The sequence below is a fragment of the Monodelphis domestica genome, chromosome 1 (genome assembly GCF_027887165.1).
Source record: "Monodelphis domestica isolate mMonDom1 chromosome 1, mMonDom1.pri, whole genome shotgun sequence".
In the NCBI taxonomy this organism is placed as follows: Eukaryota; Metazoa; Chordata; class Mammalia; order Didelphimorphia; family Didelphidae; genus Monodelphis; species Monodelphis domestica.
The window spans coordinates 148791812-148802428 of NC_077227.1; the positions used below are offsets into that span (position 1 = coordinate 148791812).

Consider the following 10617-nt stretch of genomic DNA (forward strand, 5'->3'; position numbering starts at 1 on the left):
TTTGAATCAATACAGTAGATACAAAAGCCGTGATACTAGAGGAAAGTTGTTGGGCTATGATTACATTTTTGTCTTTAATTTATATATTTCTTATCTGGACCATAGTCTGACCAGTAGTATTTGTATTTTTAAACAAAAATATAGGCATCAATCCAAATAAATCATCAGCAGTTATTTATGCTACCAATATAGCCCAGCAGCAAGAGATAGAAAGAAAAATTTCATTCTCAATAACTCTAGACAACATAAAATATGCAGGAGTCTACTTGTGAAGACAAACTCAGGAACCACATGAACACAATTACAAAAGATTTTTAACACAAATAAAGTCACACCTAAACAATTGGAAAAGAATTAATTGCTCATGGGTAGACTGAAGCAATATAATAAAATTGACAATTCTACCTCAATTAATTTGCCTATTCAAAGCTATACCAATCAAACTACCCAACCATTATTTCATAGAGTTATACTAATAAAATTCATATGGAAGAAGAAAAGGTCAAAATATCAAGGGAATTAATGAAAAAAATATGAAGGTTGCCCAGCTATATTGGATCTCAAACTACATTATAAAGTGGCAACTATCAAAACAATATGATATTGGCTAAGAGATAAATTAGTGATTCAGTGGAATAGATTAAGCATTCAATATATTACTAAAAATGATCATGGTAACCTAGTGTTTGACAAACCTAAAGACAGAAGCTTTTGGAAGGAAAACTATAAAAATAAAACAAACAATAAAAATAGAGGAAGTACAGTGGATAGAACACTGGGCCTAAGTTTAAATGTATATATAAATATGTGTATACTTAAGTTTATATAAATATTTATATATCCATATATTTAAATTTATGTGCATAAATATTTGTATTGATATAAAATACTAGCTTTGTGATTCCAGTCAAGTCATTTAATCTGTGTCTAGCTTAGTTTCCTCATCTATAAAATGTAGATAATAATAGCACCTGCATTATAGCAGCAGGAGAATCAAATGAGATATTTGTAAAATACTCTGTAAACCTTAAAGTACTATATAAATGCTATTATTGTTGTTATTATTATTATTTGTTTTAAACAAATGTTCATCTACAAGTAACAATTATACTTAGGAACATATGTAGCACTTCAGAGTGAAGAAGAGCTATTTTGGAAAAAAGAAGTAGGGACCAACTTCAGAAATACTACCTCTACACAAAATTCAAATATTTAAAATTCGGTAAATTCACAAAAATACCTATATGTCCTTGGTAAAGTAATTTTCCTTCTCCACACCTCAGCTTCATTCTGTTTAAAATAAGGAAGTCAAGAGGAAGGGGGATTCATGAATGTAGAACATTGCATGTTGATTGACTTTGATGATGTTTTTTCTTTTCTTCCTCTTTTTCTTTAAAATGGATTTTTTTTTTTGCATAAAGGATGGAAATCTGAGAGAGGAAAGAGAAGAGATACATAGGGAAATTTAGGAGATATAAAAATCAAAAAGTATCAATAAAATTTTATTTTAAAAATTAATGAGTAGGTAGATTAGATGATTTTTCAGCTCTAAGTCCTACAAGTGACAGATAATTTTGATATCATGAATATGGCAACTCCTTAAACCTAGCCAAACCAGCAGCCATCTTCTACCTTTCTCTTCTATGTCAAAGAGTGAAAACATTTTTCAGGCAGGATTATTTAAAATGCCTGCTACTTCCCCGACTTCTTAAATCCACTCAACTTTCACATAGATTTTCCTTTCTTTGGGGGGAGATCTTTTGCAAATCATTTTTCTATAAATTCTGTCTTATCTATAGAAAATCAAGCTAGTAGTGGAGAGAGTAAATGGGTGGGAAAGACCTGAGGTTTGAGCCCCACCTTAAAAGCTGTTATCACTGTGGGCTTGGCACTTAACCTGGGACAGCCTTAGTTTCTTCATCTATTAAAAAATAGTCATATTAATAATATCAACCTTGTGTGGTCATTATGAAAATCAAATGAAATAACATATAAAATGCTTTGTAAATCTTCAAGTGTCATATAATTTAGAACTATTTTTATTAATAATTAACTGCTAATTCTAAATCTACCTTTAAGAAAAACACATACACACAACAAGGAATTGTATGTTTTGGATTCTCACAGATAATCTAAAAGAAAACTTCATTTCACATCATTAATGAAAGGTGTTCCTGCCCTTGGAGAGTGGGAGCACTGAACAACACAAAAACCTTTCTGTTTTAATGGTGAAACATTTCAGTTGCAAAACATGCTCATCACTGGTGTGTTTAATTGAGCTCCTGAGAGGCAGATTCCGTAAGGCTTGGGGATGAATAACCAGCAGTCCCATTGGTCTCACCAAGAATCCATTGATGTTTCATAAATCCAAGTCAGTACAAATCTAATTGAGTTACCATGCTGAATTAGCTTACATCTAAATGGCATTCATGTCTACAAATGCAATAATTAGAGTCTAGAAAATGGGATATATCAAGTGGCATCCCAAGTGACAACACTGAGACATTTGTATTCATTCAATCAACTGCTTTTTTAAAAAAGCAGATGTAGCACTTGATATGGAGGGGGTGGATGTTGGGGGGAGAGCAGAGAGGGAGGCCATCAGTTGCTGTATTTGCAGATATGTGGCATGCTGTTTTTCTTGTTACATATATTTATATTTATCTCTAAGAGGCTCTTCAATCCTTTCAGCTGCATGAAAGGGATGACAAGCCCATGGTAAATGTAAACGAATTGCAACTACCTAATTTTAAATCCCCCAAACAAAAAAATAAATAATTCAGTTATGTATTAGCCAATATAATAATGATGATGATGATGATAAATAATGATAATAACCAGCATTTATATAATATTTTAGGGTTTGCAAAGCACTTTAAGCATGAATTATTATAGAAATATGTATGTATAGGTATGTGACTATATATATATATATATATATATATAATTTGATCATTATAATAACCCTATGAGGTCAGTGTTATTACTGTCCCCATTTTACAGATGAAGAAACTGAGGCTGAGAGAGGTTAAGTGTCTTACCTAGGGTGACACAACTAGTTAAGTGTCTGAGACAGGAATTGAAACAAGATCTTCTGGACTCCAAGTACAGCACTGTCTTCTCTCTGTCACCTGGCTGTCAGATATATTTACTTTCATCAGTAGGACTATGTGAAAGGTTTATTTGTATCATTTTGTACATCCTTTTGAATTTCTCTTCGACATTAACTTTTAAGTATTCTAGTGGCAATGAAATCACATCCTGTAATTGGAAGAGGGGATAGGCAGGAGTAGGGAAGGAGGATTCATTCCTGAAAACCAGATCACAGCAGTTCTCAAAGTATCTAATAAATAGCAAAGAGGATGGGGGGCGGGGGGCAGTGTTCAATCCTTGCCTGTGATGAGGTTTATTAAATAGATTCATTTTTAAATTATCTTAGTTATGAATTTCCTAGATGTTTGAAATTAAAATCATTGTTGATGAATAGTTCAACTAAATACTAAGGAATAAGAAAGGGTGCTTTTTGACACGACAGGATAATGGCTTCCTTTTAATTCACAGTGCCATCTTCAATCTAATTTACATGCTTAGTTTATTTATTACCCCAATTAAGTTTTGCAAATAGTTTGCAATGAGGTCCCCCTGACCTCATAACTCACAATTACTCCTGGGATCTCCTGCCCACTTTGGCACATTTTGAATAATACTGCAATATCTTCCAGGAAAGGATTCCATTTAAAAAATGGTGGATGGTGATTGTGAGCACCTTGTCCATAAAAGACAACACCTGAAAGTCAGTCTTTGGGTCTGCCAGCACTGGCCCCTAAATAAAAAAATCTACCCATTAGTTGGTACCAGATCATACCATCTAACTATTTTCCCCTAAATTGGTGAGGCTTGTTTAGCTAACTTTTCTATCCAAAGGTGGTTAGTATGAGATTAATAACTTATTTATCTACTACAGAGTCAGACTTGAGAATCCCCTGGTGTGGTATGCTTTGATGAACACTACGAAGGGTCTCCTCCCTCCAAAGCATGTCCCTGCTCTGTGACTGAAATTCCGCCATTCCAGATTTGTTCCTGTGACTTTTCAAGCTGTTTGCTTTCTTGAGACCCTCATTTAAAAATGTAGTTCATCTACCCCTCCAAATTGATTTCCCTTAAATTCTGTTTATAAAATGATAAGTGCAATAGTCATGTCAGGTAACACAGACATCAAGGTGTTAAGGTCCTAAAGTATAAACAAAGGTTATGATTTATTATCCCTTAGGATGCCTGAGGAAGTTCTTGTAGAGGATAGCTAGTCATTTGCTAACCAGAGGCTCAACCATCCCTGGTGGTCCTTAAAAAAGCAAGGCACACACTCTCTGGGCTGGGGGTCCAGTTAAGAAAGGAGCTCTGGCAATGGACAAGAGTCTAGCTGCAGAGTTCAATTGAGTTATGGACAGCATCAGTCCCCAAAAGTCCAGGGAAGCATACAAAGCTATTATGAGAAGGGAGGAATAGAAGAAACACTTATGTAGCACCTACTATGAACCAGGCACTATAATAAGTGGTCCCCTTTTGAACAAATATTATTTGATCCTCATAACCACCCTGGGAGGTGGGTGATATTATTATCATCCCCATTTTACAGAGGAGAAACTGAGGCAGACAGAGGTTAAGGGATTTGCCCTGGGAGAACTTAGCTAGTTAAGTGTCTAAGGCTAAATTTGAACTTAGATCTCCCTGACTCCAGCTACCAGCTGCCTCCAGAAGAGAAAAAAACTGGGACTATTTTTTGCCATGTGTGTTCCTTACATGTGTCTCCTTATTACTGTGCTCTCTGTGTATGCTTCTCTTTCCACTGATGCTATGCGGTTGATGGAGAACGGTCCTCAGGTTCATGGAAGGGAGGAATGTTTTACTATTGTTCATGCTCTGCCTGAATGTCATTAAATGCCTTTGATTTGAGCTAGCTGTGTTAACAAAACACTGGTGGGGGCTCATGAGTTAAAAGTTTTAGGGCTGCAGACCACAGAGTACTTTGAACTTGGTGTAATCTTTCTCCCCACTCCCCACCCTCCAGGATCCAACCAACAATGAGGCACTGGAGGGGAAGGATAATGCAACGGGATTACTATAAAGGGGAAAAAGCAGAAGCATAGCTTAGTGGAAAGAGTCCAAGACTGTAAGCCAGAAAAACTGGCCTAGAGTCCTAGCTCTTCTACAAACCAGCAAAATGACCTTTGACACCCAAAATGACCAGGGTTCAAGCCTTACCTTTACACATATGGGTTGTGTGATTCTGGGCAAATTGCTTTACCTTTCAGTACTTCAGACAACTCTAAAGACAAAGGTTTCAAAAACCTTTTTACCAGGAATATGTGCCCCATAATACTCATCAGTCTGGCCCAAATCATATTAAAATGCAACTAGGAAATATTTAACAAAAATAAATATAAATATAATAAAATATAGATGATGTTCATTTATAGTTTTATAAGTCCATATGAAGCCTGCTAGGATTCTTGCATTACTTCATTACATGTCTGGATCCCTAAGGGGTCAAAGGCTGAAAGAAATTGCAGTTCCAACCCCTCACCCCAAAAAAACATTAATCTTTTTCATATTTTATTTTTGTTTATTGAGTCCCATATTGTTTTCTCCCAAGGATCTGTAAATTTCTTCAACAGAAGGATTTTTTTTTGGCTTTATATTTCAAATACCTGGCATATAGAGGTGTTTAATAAATATTTTAATAAATTTGCTTTGGGGGCTGCCATATTACAATGTTAACTCAGTGGACTCCAGGGGGAAAACCACTGACCTTTTTTTCTTTTAAATATGAATGGCTTTCTCTTTGCCTCATCCTTACCTATACTAATCAAATACAGAAAAATACTACCCAAATACTCACTGACAATGTAGTTAACTATATACTGTAACGGACTACAGGATTGTGTAATCATATAACAATTATAACTTATACTTGTATGACATTAGGGCTTATGACTCCCATTCACTTACATTTCATCATTTTATCCTCATAAGCACCCTATAAAATAAGCAGAGATATGATTAGTCTCATTTTCTAGATGAAGACACACAAAGAGTGACTTGATGAGGTGAAGCCAGGACTGGAAAGTAAGTCTTTTGGCACTGAGTGTAGTATGTTTTCTATTTTCTTATGCCACCTTAAGAGACATTGTCATAGAGTAAATAGTACACTGTATCTAGAGTCTGGAAGATGTGAATTCAAATCCTACCTCTGGCTCTCACTTAATAGTTGTGTGATAATGGGCAAGTCATTTAACCTCTCAGAAGTCTCTGAAATGTTGGAGTTGGATTCAAGAACCTCTAAGATCCTTTTCATTTCTAAATCTATGATCCTATGACTTTAGAATATTTCTATATCTGGATATATATATATATATATATATATATATATATATAAAGCAAAGATACCCCAAAAGGAGAACTATTTCAGAGAATAATGCTCTCAATTATGGAACTAAAAAAGCTATACTGTAAATTTTAAATTTCCCTATTGTAGGTTCCTATAAAGTCCATTAACTAGTTACATGTTTGCTATTCTAATCTATAGATATGTCCATTTATCCCCATACTGTAATTTACCTGATGCTATTTACCCAGCTTGTGTTAACATCTCATATTGGTAATTCAATTCCTGAACCAGTACTTTTAAAAAATAATAAAATGCAAATTGGCTTAACATTTTGAATGCTGCACCCAGCAGAAGTGCAGAGCTCTGGAAAAGTATCTTGGAAGGGAAGAAGTAATTTGTTTTGAAATCTTAATTAGGTTTCTTTCCCTTCAAACTGGCCAGGAGGCAAGAGTTCTCACCTGGGTAAAAATGAACCTGTCTTTTTCCTGTGTTCTTGCAATCACAAGACAGACACATTAACACTGGCTTTACTCAAGAGCTCATCGAGGGCTTCCATCAAGGACAACTCACAGCAATTCAGGTCTGGCAGGGAGAAAGTTCATGAAATACAACCTTGGCTGCCAAAGAGTTAGGCAATTCTAGCAACATTCCTTTCTTGACCAGTAAAGCAGGGGTTTTAATTTACTAGAAACATTCAAGAATTTACCTACAAAAAAGACTGTGAGGACCAAAGGAGATTATGTTTGTAAAATGCACAGACACTTAATGTTGTCATCATAATTGCTATTATCAGGGGATGAAGTGTGGGATGGGAATAGGAAATTGTAAAGATGGAAATCTTAGCAACTATTCACTGCAAAATCAGAAAACATGAACAGATATTATTCTAAGAGAAGGCTGCTTAAGGCAAAGGTGTCAAACACACCAAGGTGGGTTTCATTGTTCCTGAACCAGATTAAAATAAAATTGGAACATATTTCACGAAAACAGATAAAAACACAATAGAGCATAGATAATGTTAATGTGTTTTTTAGGTCAATATGAGTCTAGGAAGGTTCTGTATCTATGGTTTAGGGGCCCCCATTTCTACCTGAATTTGACATCATTAGTTTAAGGGATTGTTTGATTCATGAAAGCAAGTTCCTTTAGTACTGAACAAGATTTTGTGAAATTTTAGTGATTCTCAAACAGGGCTTAATTTAATGTAATTGATTATTTCCTCTATTACAATAAGTTGATTGTGAGAGAGTCATTGAGTCCAGTTTCTAAGAGTTTTCCCTTTAAATGGGGATGAAAGAATGTTGTTGGCATTACATTCACCAAATGTCACCATCATTTAATTTATATAAGCTCTCTTTACAGAGCGTATCTATTATTAGATTGCCAAGTGTGCCCTAATAGTCTTAACCTTGAGAACTAGGAAAATTACTAATTTTGTCAAATAATAATTCTTACAAATACTATATGCTATTCTTCTGTATTTAATTCTATCTTATTTAAGTAAAAGATTTCAAATGGTTTTGACAGACCAAAACAATTGCCTAACTCCAATAAGGTGAAATGTATTAAGGAAGAATGTAAAATTTCTACTTTGGGATTCAAATATTCATCTTCACAATTATGAGAAAAGGATGGGGGTAGAATACAGCTAACCACCAAGTATGTGTCAAAAATACATGGGTCAAAACTAGAACTAGAGGTTTTAGTAGCCTGCTAGCTCAAATGAGTCTAATGTATTTGCATAGGCTAATCCCCATAATTGGATCATATTGCTCTCCAATCCAATCAGAGAGGGAGATATTAAGCATCTGCTGTGTACAAGGCACTATGCTAGATACTGCAAAAAAAAAATACAAAAAGAAAAATAATTCCTACCTTATAGGATCCTCTGTTTCACTGGGTTCAGAAGAACAGATGTAAAATAGAAATAGATGAGTATATAATGATTATTTGAGGAGTAGGAGGAGGAGGGAGAATATATTAATTACCAGTCACAGTCTTATCTACTATCTTCCTTTGAAGTTTAACTGAGGTTCCACCTCCTCTACGAAGCCTCCCTGGGTCTTAATCTCTCCATTGTTAATGCTTCCTGCTTCCCCATATTATATAGAATTATGCTTATTTGTTTTGTGTTGTATTACTGCTGTAGACTAGGAGGTCCTTGAAGGAACCTTTTTATTTTATCTTTGAAACCCTACCAAGGGGGATTATTTTTTTAGGAGTCTAGTCTCTTGCACAAAGTAGATACTTGGGTTTGATGAATTTATAATATATATATATATATATATAATTATTGTAACATGGAAAGCTAAAAAGTTAATATCTTCTTAGTTTACATCTATATCAAATGAGCAAGCAAAAACACTGAGTACCTGCTATATACCAAGTGCTATGCTTGATTAAAAACACATTATCAAGAACAATAAGGGAGTTCCCAGGATCACGTCTGTTATCCAGAATTCCCGATCCCTAGATGATGATCCTGATAGAATGGACCCTGATGGTGTCATCCAAAGTAACTGGAATAAGATTGTGGATAGATTTGATGAGATGAACCTTTCAGAATCTCTTCTTCATAGTATATATGCCTATGGTTTTGAGAAGCCATCTATCATTCAGTAATTCTTTTTATCAAGGGTTATGATGTTATTGCTCAAGCTCAGTCTGGGACCTGGAAGACTGTTACCTTTGCCATTTCCATTTTGCAACAGATCAAACTGGTCTTAAAGGCTATACAGGTCTTGGTTTTGGTACCTACTTGAGAGCTTGCTCAGCAGATCCAAAAGGTAGTGATGTCATTGGGGGACTACATGGGTGCTTCCTGGCATGCCTGTATTGGAGGCACAAATGTTCAGGCTGAAGTTCAGAACTTGCAGATGGAGGCTCCCCACATCATTGTAGGCATCCCAGGCTGAGTCTTTGACATGCTTAATCAGAGATACCTATCTCCTAAATATATCAAGATGTTTTTTCTAGATGAAACAGATGAAATGTTGAGTCATGGTTTTAAGGACAAGATATATGACATATTCCAGAAACTTAGTGGCAGTACTCAGGTGGTACTCCTGTCAGCCACCATGCCCTCAGATGTGCTGGAAGTGACCAAGAAGTTTATGAGGGATCCTATCAGGATTCTAGTCAAGAAGGAGGAATTGGCATTGGAAGGCATTTGTCAGTTTTACATAAATGTGGAATGAGAGGAGTGGAAGCTAGATACTTTGTGTGATCTATATGAAACACTGACCCTTACTCAAGTTTTTATCTTCATCAATACCCACCAAAAGGTGGATTAGCTCACTGAGGAAATGCATGCCCATGATTTTACTGCCTTTGCAATTCATGGAGACATGGACCAAAAAGAACATGATGTTATCACAAGGGAGTTTCACTCAGGCTCCAGTTGGGTGCTTATTACCACTGACCTATTGGCTAGAAGCATTGATGTTCAGCAAGTATCTTTGGTTATTAATTATGACCTTCCCACTAACTGGGAAAATTACATCCATCTAATTGGCTGTGGAGGGCATTTTGGTCATAAAGGTGTGGCATCAACATGGTGACAGAGGAAGACAAGAGGATCCTTAGAGACATCAAGACCTTCTATAACACCTCCATTGAGGAGATGCCTCTCAATGTGATTGACTTCATCTGAGAGGCTTCCGCACCTGATTTCACTCAGGGCTTTGTTCTCTGGGATGGAAGGAGGGGGGCTAGAAGGAAGGTGGGGAACAATGGATGGACACTTTTTTCATTTTCTCCTTTCTTTTGTTTACTGTGAATACGTGTCAATTTTGAAGCAAAAGGAAAGAAAAAGATAAAAAATAAACAAAATGGATCACAGTTCCATTGTATTCTTTCATGAACACAATACATATGTGAAAATACATGATTCAATTCTGGGTGCCACTCTTTAAATCAGATATCAACAAACTGAAGTATGATTATCAGCAACCAGATAGTAAAGGGGGAAGAGACAGTGCCATACAAGGATGGAGTAAAGGAACTTTGAATACTTAGCCAGGAGAAGATGAAATTTAGAATTTTCAACATTTGGAAAAGGGTTTTTTTTTAATGGTTCTAGAGGACAGAACAAGTACCAGTACATGAAAGTTATATAAATACGTGATGTAAGGAAAATCTTCCTAAAAGTTGCAGTTGCCCAGAAGTGGAATGGTCTGCCAAGGAAGATAATGGGTTCCCTTTTCAACTAAGATTTTTCAAACAGAGGG

General features: G+C 35.6%; 1 pseudogene; it reads left to right on the forward strand.

Moving 5' to 3' along the window:
- Positions 1-8878: 8878 nt before the first annotated feature.
- Positions 8879-10055, forward strand: LOC100617505 (eukaryotic initiation factor 4A-I-like; annotated as a pseudogene).
- Positions 10056-10617: the final 562 nt, after the last annotated feature.